Raw genomic sequence first — 10535 nt, forward strand, 5'->3', positions numbered from 1 at the left:
TGAAAATTGGGGAAGATAAATTAGAAAACAGAAGACCACTACTGTTATCCAGCCAGGAGGAAATAAGGACCTACAAGTGTGGGGACAGCTGGCATGGATTTTTTCCTCTATGCTCTGTAAATACTTTCTCTCTGTCTCTGTCCCCTAGAGATCATAGCATCCTTGAGAAGGAGCAATCATTTTTAAAAATATACCCGTAACCTCTAAACTACTAACAATTTCTTGAGACATAGTAAGCACTCAGCAAATATTTTTGGAATGAATTGAGCGCCTGAGCAGGGTGATAAAAACGCTAGGGCCCTGTTTAAATGGTTTTGTTGGAACTTGGCCTATACCTGACCTGCAATCAATCATCTATAGTATTACTTGATAACAAAACTAAGCTAGTTTTTAATTAGCACCTACTGTGTACATCAGCATTTCATTCAGTTCGCCCAACAACACTTTATGGTACGTACTAGCATTATCTCCATTTCAAAGATGAGAAAAACGGGGGATCAGACAAGTGGAGCGACCAACCGTCCCAGTTTGCAGGGACAGAGGGAGTGAGAGGCGGGATTTTTCCCCCAGGGAAACTGAGAAAGTTGGTCACCCTGCCAAGATACCTTGCCTGCATCACACGAGCTAGGGTTTAAACACAAATCTGATCATCTCAAAGCCCCATAGGATTTTATTTTGGCTTTTTGATCAATGCAGTCAATATAAATGTCTTCTTCGGGTACTTTTGGGACAGAATCCAAACATACTCTTGTATTGAATTTGACTGAAGTTTTCGGGGTCTACTTGAGACTGGAGGGAAATTTAGAGAGTCAGAGAAGCAGAGAATCACAAAATGGATGTTTATTTGTGTGTTTGTTTCCCAGAGAGAAAAGGAGTCCAGGCTGGGAATGTCTTTCCTGGAGAACATCTTTACTGAGGAATTCGGCTCTATAAGCTGTTCTTTGGCGCCGCCACGTGGTAAAGGGCCATAATTCCTTTTTTACCCCCTAGATTAGAGAAGAGGAAACAATGGTAAAGAGCAAGAGGTGAAACTGAACTGTAAGTTCTCATTGCTTGCGGGATGTAAAGATTATGTTATAGGGCCGGCCCGGTGGCGCACTCGGTAGAGTGCGGCGCTTGGGAGCGCAGTGGCGCTCCCGCCAAGGTTTCAGATCCCATGTAGAGACCATCCGCTCACTGGTTGAGCACAGTGCGGGCGCGACACCAAGGGTTGCGATCCCGTTACCGGTCATGAAAAAAGACAAAAAGGAAAAAAAAAAAAGATTATGTTATGAAAATAAAAACTAGCAAAGATTCTTTTTTTTTTTTTTCCAAACAAAAGTTGGCCAGAATGTCATAGTCTAGGGTGAGGAGAATTCGACACAAAATTTAAGTGGATGCCAAAAAACTCAGTAATCAAGATAAATAATATTTCAATGCAATAGTTCAAAAAATCAATATTAATGCCCCCAAAAGCCATGGTGAACTGAATATAAAAATGATAAATACCAAACAGGCAGGATCTGATCTGCACTTGCCCCACCCGTCCTCACTTGCCCACCCTAATCCTAACCCACAGAGCAGTGACAAAAGGGCCAAGGTAGCCAGCCCTATCCAGAATGCTCTGATTGAGGACTCCTGAAGGGGCACCTTACAATCGCACTATAAGAAACACTATAAGAAAATAGAAGTAGTACTTTATAGCTTTTCCACCAAAGAAGCTTCACAGAAGAGAGAACATACCCCTGCCAGGAGCAGCCAGAAGGGCTGCAGCAAGCAAGAAATTTCTTTTTCCTTTTTGTCTTTTTTCGTGACTGGCAACGGATCGCAACCCTCAGTGTCGCGCCCGTACTGGACCGGGACCGGCAACGGGATCGCAACCCTCGGTGTTGCGCCCGCACCTCGCTCAGCCAGTGAGCGGGAACCAGCCTGTATGTGGGATCCGAACCCTCGGCGGGAGCGCCGCCGTGCTCCCAAGTGGCGCACTGTAGCAGTGTGCCACCGGGCTGGCCCAAGCAAGAAATTTTTTTAAGGCTCTTGCTTAGGCACATTTTTGAATTTAACCTCACAATATATTCATTTCTGGTTCTGTTTACTTTTATTGAAGTATATATACTTCAGACGTGTTTAGAAAAGTGCATTTATCAGGCTGTTACTCAGTTGGTTAGAGCGCAGTGTTATAATATCAACATTGAGGGTTCAGATCCTCCTCTAGCCATACACACACAAAAAAGATTGGTTCTAGAAAAGTGCATGTATCATAACTGTACAGCTCGAAGAATTTTCACAAAATGGGACATATGTTTTTAACCAACACCCACATAAAGAAAGAGAACATACCAGGACCCCAGAAGTCCCTTTCATGTCCCCTTCCAGTCACTACCACCCCCGGGTAGCTCCATCTTAATGTTTGACCACACAGATTAGTTTGCCTACTATTGTTCTTTATATAAATGGAGTGATCCAGTCTAAAGTATTTCGAGTTTGGCCTATTTTGCTCAAAATTTTGTTTGTGAGTTTCAGCCATATTTTTGTGTGTGATTGTAGTTCGTTCATTCTCAGTGCGTTGTGTGAATATGCTACAATGAATTTACCCGTTCTGCTGATGTGTATTTGGGTTGTCTTCAGTGTGGTATGACTAATAGTGCTGGTATGAATATTCTTATGCATGTCTTCGGTTAACATATATGCATGCATTCCTGCTGGAAACGGAATTGCTGAGTCACAGGGAAGGCATATTTTCAGTTTTAGTATCTACTGCCCATCAGCTTTCTAAAGTAGTCGTACCAACTTACACTAGTGTAAATTCACTCCAGTGAGAGTTCTTGTGGCTTCACATCCTTATCTAGACTTGGTATTTTTGGTCCCTTTTATTTTATTCAGTCAAGTGGTAGTGGAGTGGTGTCATATTACAGTTTAATTTGCATTTCCGCGGTGAGTGATGACATTAAGAATCTTTTCAGCTTCTTTTGTGAAGTGTCTGTTCAAGTCTTTTACCCATTTTTCTGTTGGGTTGTCTATCTTTTCCTTATTGAGTTTTTTTTTTTTAATTCTGAATTTGAGACCTTTATCAGATAAATGTATTGAGGATATATTATCACATTCTGTCTTTTTACTCCCTTAATTACTGTCTTAATGGTATCTCTCAATGAATAGGGGCTCTTAGTTTTAATATAGTTGTTTTAATACTTTTTTTCCATTTATGATTAGCACTTTTTGTTTCTTGTTTGTGAAAGCTTTGCCTAGTGCAAGGTCACAAAGATGTTCTTCTATGTTTTGCTCCAAAAGCTTTATTTATTTGTTCATTCAAATGAACAAATGGGGCCCCTGCCCTTGTTTTCTACATTTTCTTCCTTCCTCATATAGGGGCCCAAAATGACAGCAGACTGGCTCAGATCAGGCAGAGCCTTTTAAGCCTTGATTAAGAACTTGGACTTTATCTTGTGTGCAGTGGGGAGCCACTGAAGGATTTTAAGTAAACTAGGTGACCTGAGGAGATGTGTAGTTCTTACATCTTTTTTTATAACTTTTTTATTATAAAATAAAACACAGATATGGGAAACCACATAAAACAAATGTTAAGCACAATGAATTATTACAAGGCAAACATCCTCGAAACCACCACGAAAGCTTCCAGGTCAAGAAATAGTGCTTTGCCAGCCTTCCCAGCAGCCCTTCCATGTCTCCCCCACCCCCAAAAGTAACCACTAGCCTCCCTTTTATCAAAATCTCTTTCGTTTCTTTATAGTTTTAGTGCTCAAATGTCATCCATTTTTTCAAATGTGTCTTTTAGGGCCGGCCTGGTGGCGCACTGCTACAGTGCGCCGCTTGGGAAGCGTGGCGGCGCTCCCGCCGAGGGTTCGGATCCCACATACAGACCGGCCGCTCACTGGCTGAGCGAGGAGCGGGGGCAACACTGAGGGTTGCGATCCCGTAGCCGGTCCCGGTCCGATATGGGCGCAACACTGAGGGTTGCGATCCGTTGCCGGTCACGAAAAAAAATGAATTATTACAAGGCAAACATCCTCGAAACCACCACGAAAGCTTCCAGGTCAAGAAATAGTGCTTTGCCAGCCTTCCCAGCAGCCCTTCCATGTCTCCCCCACCCCCAAAAGTAACCACTAGCCTCCCTTTTATCAAAATCTCTTTCGTTTCTTTATAGTTTTAGTGCTCAAATGTCATCCATTTTTTCAAATGTGTCTTTTAGGGCCGGCCTGGTGGCGCACTGCTACAGTGCGCCGCTTGGGAAGCGTGGCGGCGCTCCCGCCGAGGGTTCGGATCCCACATACAGACCGGCCGCTCACTGGCTGAGCGAGGAGCGGGGGCAACACTGAGGGTTGCGATCCCGTAGCCGGTCCCGGTCCGATATGGGCGCAACACTGAGGGTTGCGATCCGTTGCCGGTCATGAAAAAAGACAAAAAAAAAAAAATGTGTCTTTTAAATCTCTGAATCTACAGGTTCTTCCTCCATGGAGGAAGAGGAGGTAGCCTTCATGGCTGATGCCCAGTCTTCCATTTTACCCCTGAAACGTTTGTTCTAAGCCGTTCACAGTAACAGGCCAGGCCTCCTGGCAATTGCTGACTTATGAGTGGGAAGTTACCCAATACTGGTCAATGAGAGAGAACAGATGTCTGTTGGGGGGCTTTGGGGAAAGGTTTTCTTGCTCCTAAGCTCTTCCTCCTCCTAAGAGGATGTTACTTGGATGTGACATCCAGAACTGCTGCAGCTATCTTGTGACCACGAGGAAAACTAGACTTAAAATGAAGCTCACAATGAGAAAGGCAGAGGAGAGAGATGAAAAAAACCTGGCACTTCTATGACGTTACTGAGCTGCTGATTGTAGCACCCCTGGAAGCTGTGTTTTCAGTTATGTGGCATAATACACTTTCTCACTGTTTAACTCATTTGAATTTGTCTAGAAGCAGTCTAAAAGAAACAGATCAATTAGTCAAAAGTGTCCATGTCACCAGGAAGTGGCACACATAAGGTAAGGTGAATGTACTTTGTCAGCCCAGTAAAGCTCCCAGGGAATAACCGGCTCCTATTTCTTAGAATCCTTCTCAGTCCAAGTGATTTGAGTGGGTCTGAGCCTTCCCTCATCCCACAAGAAGGCCACACAATCATATTCTGGCCAAAGTACTCCATCTCCCTGGGATAGGGATGTAACCAAACCAGGCCAGTCAGATGCTCCCTGGGACTTTTGCCAGAGTCATTCAAGAAAGGTGCCCTCTTTTCTCCTCCAAATTCCAAAGCTGTAAAGACAAACATAGGTTCAGAGATGCCAGCAGTCATCTTGTCAGATGGCAAGAGAAGATTTGAGAATAAAGTCCAATGATGACAAACAGTACCAGAAGGTAGAGAAGAGAGAGGGGCGGGGTCCTCATGACATGATTGAACCCCCTGGATGGAGCCATGCCTGAAGTCCTCAGCATTTTGAGGCAAATCATAAAGTGGGGGATGATAAGGACTCAGCAATTAGGTGGACTCTGTACTCTGAGTTGGAGGAACAGGTTATCCTTGTTTCTCTCCCTACCAAAGTTCTGCCTGACTGGAACAGTGTTCTGAAGTGATTTTTTATGTGCCTGTTTGTGCTGCCTTCCTACCCACTCATTCTGGAGTGATTATGTTTTCTTGCCTGAATGGACAGGGATACTCAACGCCCCACTGCACCCGAGTCTTAGAAAGCCAGAGTGCAGAAAAGACCAGCAGCAGCAAAAAGGCCGATTAGAGTCAAGCTAAATGATTATATCACACTAGTGGTCCCAGCTCCCGACAGTTTGACAAAATGTGCCTCACAGTTGCAGCAATAAAACACGGACTTCACAGGAAACTCACAGCACAGAGGGCAGGGCAACTTGGTGGAGAGACAGGCCTGGTTTTGAAGCCTGGCTCTGCCTTGCTAACCAAGTGGACTTGGGCAATTTATTAAGTGTCCCTGAGTTCCAATCTTGTCATCTGGAAATTAGGACTCATCAAATGTGTTGTTAATAAACACCCACCCCTGCCCTGCTGCGGGCTCAGCTTTCTCTGACATACAGTGAGAAAGTGAAAGTTCTCAGGTCTCTCCCAGGTCTTCACTGTCTGTGTGTCACCTCCCACTCCCAGCTGTGTCAGGGGCACCCTGCACCTCGATGTGGGTTGGTACCTGGACTCCTGGCCTCATCCTCTCAAGGTGTGCTGCTTCCCAAACCCAGGCACAACCAGGCACGCTGCCCCTGCCACCCCGGGGCCTGATGGGGTCCTGAGGCAGAAACCAGGGGAAGCCAAACCCAGCTGCAACCAGGTAAAAAGCACATCAAAAACACCATTTCCACGCAAGTAGCCCACCATAGCCACCGCAGTTGCCATGGCTGCCGCAAAAGCAGCTAGTCACTAAAGCAGTAGTCACAGCCACCACGCAGATGGCACGCTGGACACTCAACTGCATTGACACAAGGAGAGGTACCAGGAGAGACCAAAAATAAATAAATAAATAAAAAGAATAGGTCCTCTCTCTCCACAAAGCACACTCCAGAGTAATAGAAGAAGCATCTGATTTACGATAATAGTGGGGGACCTGATCACACCTGTCTCAGTACTGGACAGATCATCTAGGCAGCAAACCAACAGAAGAGCAGGTTAACCTGTCAGGAGGAGAGAACAAATCTATGGTTATTAAAGCAGGGAAGGGGAGTGGGATAGGAAGAGATTGGATAAGGGGCATAAAAAACAAGTACAATTTGAACAAAAAAAAGTACAATTTGTAATAATGAATATACTAATAAAATAATAACAATAATAATAACAGTAATAATAAAAGTGTGCTCCTTCCACAGGCCCCAGGCCAAAGGTTCTTGCTTCCTTTTTTACCTGGGGTCTCTATTTCCACACACCATGGTGTGTCCCACACTTCACAGAAGGGTTGGAGTGATTACAGAGAACTTGAAGCTGTGGCCTAGCCCCGATGGTAATGAGATGGAGAAAATCATACTTGCTGGAATTCCTTTCAGGGGAAGCACTGTTTATTTGTTCAGAAAACAAATCCCTTGATAAGCCCACGTGGGAGAGAAGTTGAGCCCCCAGGAGGCCTGAGGACTGCTAGAATTCTCCTAAGTGACTGAGAGAAAAGATTTTCTGATTACTCTGGAACACGGTGGGGGGTGGGAAGAGCAAGGGTCTTGGGATGTGGCCCCTCCTTGAATCTCCAGTGATATGACCATGTTCATGAAAAACCAGAGGAATGGTTGCTTTGTGGAGCCAGGGCAAGGGGCTAACCTTGTCTCCTGAATGTTTACCTCAACCTCTTGAGCGCAGAGAGACCCCAGCTGACCCCTGGGTTGGGTGGCTTTGTTCCAGAGTCCCAAGAAAAAGCACCTAAGTAATAGAATCTTCCCAAGAGGGCTCTCACTGGTTGCGCCTCCACTCCTGATCTGACTCCCCGTTCCAACTGCCTTGAAGCAAATCCCCACTCACCTTTCAGGAAACCCCACTCTTGAGGGATTCTTGCCCTGTCCCTCCAGCATCTCACTTCTCCAAGTGTGAGTTGGCACATAGTAGGTGCTCAGTATTTGTTCACTGACTGAAGCAGTGATAATGGGCATTTGTAGTTGGCACCCTGCAAAATAGTCCAGGGAGAAAAGGGGACTTGTGGGACCTAAGTATGGCCAGAGGAGGCAGGGACCCTTCAAGCCAAGTCTCCCCTTAGCTTTTGGTTTACCTGTGTGTGAGTTTCAGGTGCACTTTGTCTAAGAAACTTCTGGAGCAACCATAGACATACAGACATTCCTCCCAAGATCAAACCTTAATTCTTCAAGAGTGTTGTCTAAACCCATAAGGAAGCAGAAAAATACTCTCTTATAATCCTCAAAATTTGCAAAGTGTCTCTCTCCCAAGGAGTTAGTATAAGTTCCCTTGCTCCACCGTTCCTGACCCCAAACAGCCTTTTAGACCTGCAAAAAATAAAAATTAGGAACCCAAAGCTCAGTCCCATACCCATAAAAGCTTTGAGATCAGCTCCTATAAGGAAGATGGGAAGGGAGCAGTTCCAGAATCTTCTAGGTAGGCTGCTTTACAGGGAATAAACTGGGATAAGATAAAATGCAGAGCAGAATTCTCAGCCCCTAGCAAGGGCCCAGCTATTGTCAGTCTTTTGCATATGTCTCCCCAGTGCCTGCCATGGTGTCCAGCACATAGTCAACACTTAATAGGTGAGTGAATGAGGTACTCCATTTGCCCCTCCCTGATTCAGAGAAAACATTTTGTGACCAAGTATGCAGTAGGAAAGGAAATAAGAAATTCTCAGGGCCAAAGCTGCTGTGACATCTGCTATCCCTCATCCTGCTAAAGGCAAATGTGTGCATAGCACATGCTACATGCAGGCCACCATTCTGACCCCTTTACTTTACTGACATGTTAACTCATTAGTCCTCACGTGAGTTGGTGGAAAGTGAGGCACAGAGGCAGTAAATGGTAGAGCTGTGATGGAAACCCAGACCATGTAGTGCCATAGTCCAGTCTCCTAGCTACAATGTGCTGCTTAGCTGTGGCCGTCTAGCTCTCTGTGGGCTGAGTGAGGGCTAATCTCCACCAGTCACAGGCCCCACCCTCCATGAGCCAATCAACTTTGTTGTGTTCCTTTCTTTGCTCATTCAATAAGTATTTATTGAACACCTATTATGTGCCAAGCACTGGTGTAGGTACCTGGGGTTTGTCAATGAGCTAAGACAAAAATCTCTCATGGAATTTGCATTTTATTTGGGGCAAAGCAGCTAATAATATATTTCTGGTCATGGTGGACTAGAAAAATCATACCAACATGCTCACTAAAGACAACTTAAAAAGCTGAACAAAATATACAAAGCATCTTTTTAAAAGCATAAAAGAGCTAAGAAGAGAGTGGGGAATTACTGCCTAGGTGGTTCTTTACTTGACAAATATTGACATATCTAGCTCTCAGAACCGTCCCCTGGATTGTTCTATGAAAATAGGAGTACCTGGTACATGGTCAGTGCTGTATAAGGTTAAATAAGTTGGTGTGTCTAGAACTTTGATTATATTATCTCATATAATATGTTGTGAGCCTCACAACATCTCTATGAAGTCCTATTATTCACTGTTATCTATTTTTACAGATGAAACAGAGAGTTTAAGCAACTTTCCTAGGGTCATATAACTAGTAAGTGGCAGAACCAGGCTTTGGGCCCAAGCAGTCTGACTCCAAAGACTGCATGTTAAACCACCATCCATGCTACCTCTTGGCAAACAGCATCTATTGTTTTTCTACTAGCTTTAATAGAAAGACAGCTCTAGTAGGAATGTTATTGTTGCCTTGTGTATGAAGAAATGACTATATAATCTCTACTGAAATACCATTTTATGCAAAGACATTTTAAAATGGAGAAAAAAAGCTACAGTCCAAAGCAAAACCTACTGGTGCTACTCAAACTGTAGACAAAAATTAGTGGGGGGCAGAGGGTCTCTCTTTAGGGCCAAGATAGTGAACTGAAACAGTTTGAGAGCAAATGTCATTGAAGGCCAGGTCTTTGTAACCACTTGATCCTACCTCCACTCAGCCAGTCTAGGCCAGAGTGCTCAGACAGCAGGGCAGGGATGGGCAGATGTCCTCAGTTCTCCGCTTCCCTTAACCAGTAGGAACCTGTGGAGGATACCAACATTAATAAAGCAAATGTATTTCACAGGGTCTAATTTTTTAGAATTGCACATAGAAATGTTAAGCTCAGGAAAGACAGAAAACTTTCTCTGGGCTAAAGTCTCTGTTGTAGATTAAAGAATTGTAACACAGCAAAATTGCTGGCTCTAAGGGCAGATGCCCTTGGTGCAGCTAAACCTAATGATTGTTGCCATGACAAATATCTTATTGTTCTTTTTGTAACCAGCTATGTTCCTTTTCTGTAACTTTCTTCCTTGGAGAATAAAAACGGAGAGAGAACTGGATTCAAGGCTATTCCCGGGATATTTCTTCTCTTGAAAGAATTATTTCTGGGGGTAAACATTTTCAGGCCTCTCGCTGCTCAGAAGAAATGGGCTTTGAGTAATCCTTTGCGTCTCTGTCACCCTGGGGAGAGGTGACAGGAACCCAGGGTGGGTGACAAGTGGGATGCAATGGTTAGGTCCATGGTGTTCAGACTCAGACTATTACCTTAAGCAAGAGACTTTAACAGCGTTTTCGCAAAATGGGAATGATAATATGTTCCAGTGGTTATAGATGCACCACAAAGAAAATATGCCAGCAACTGCGCTAAGACAGCGCACAGTGTCTTAACAGTCCCCTCGCTTTAAAATTCCTCTCATCTCTTCTGAGATTCCACAATCTCTTCAGCCTTCAGTTGCATTGTGTGGTGTATGATACACACGCCATTTTTTTTATCACTATCTCAGGAACAAAATGTAACACAACTTCTACTTGTGGGTAACTTCCTATCTTAGATTTTATAAAGCACTTCTTGTTGCTTTGTAAGACAAGGGCAGTCATTCCTACAGAGAAAAGTCATTTCGCTAACAGTAACTTCACTCCCTTTTGCTCAGTAACCCTGCCTTTGTCTCTACATAAACACTT

At 44.3% G+C, this 10535-nt stretch overlaps 1 long non-coding RNA gene across 1 annotated transcript; it reads right to left on the reverse strand.

Moving 5' to 3' along the window:
* Positions 1-825: 825 nt before the first annotated feature.
* On the reverse strand, positions 826-9609 carry LOC103585658. Its single transcript, XR_550092.1, has 3 exons — positions 9522-9609; positions 7433-7574; positions 826-986 (listed from the first exon to the last, which is right to left on the reverse strand). It is a non-coding gene; the product is annotated as an uncharacterized LOC103585658 (long non-coding RNA).
* Between the last annotated feature and the right edge of the window lie 926 nt (positions 9610-10535).

The sequence above is a fragment of the Galeopterus variegatus genome, unplaced genomic scaffold, assembly GCF_000696425.1.
Source record: "Galeopterus variegatus unplaced genomic scaffold, G_variegatus-3.0.2 Scaffold262, whole genome shotgun sequence".
NCBI classification, from domain to species: domain Eukaryota; kingdom Metazoa; phylum Chordata; class Mammalia; order Dermoptera; family Cynocephalidae; genus Galeopterus; species Galeopterus variegatus.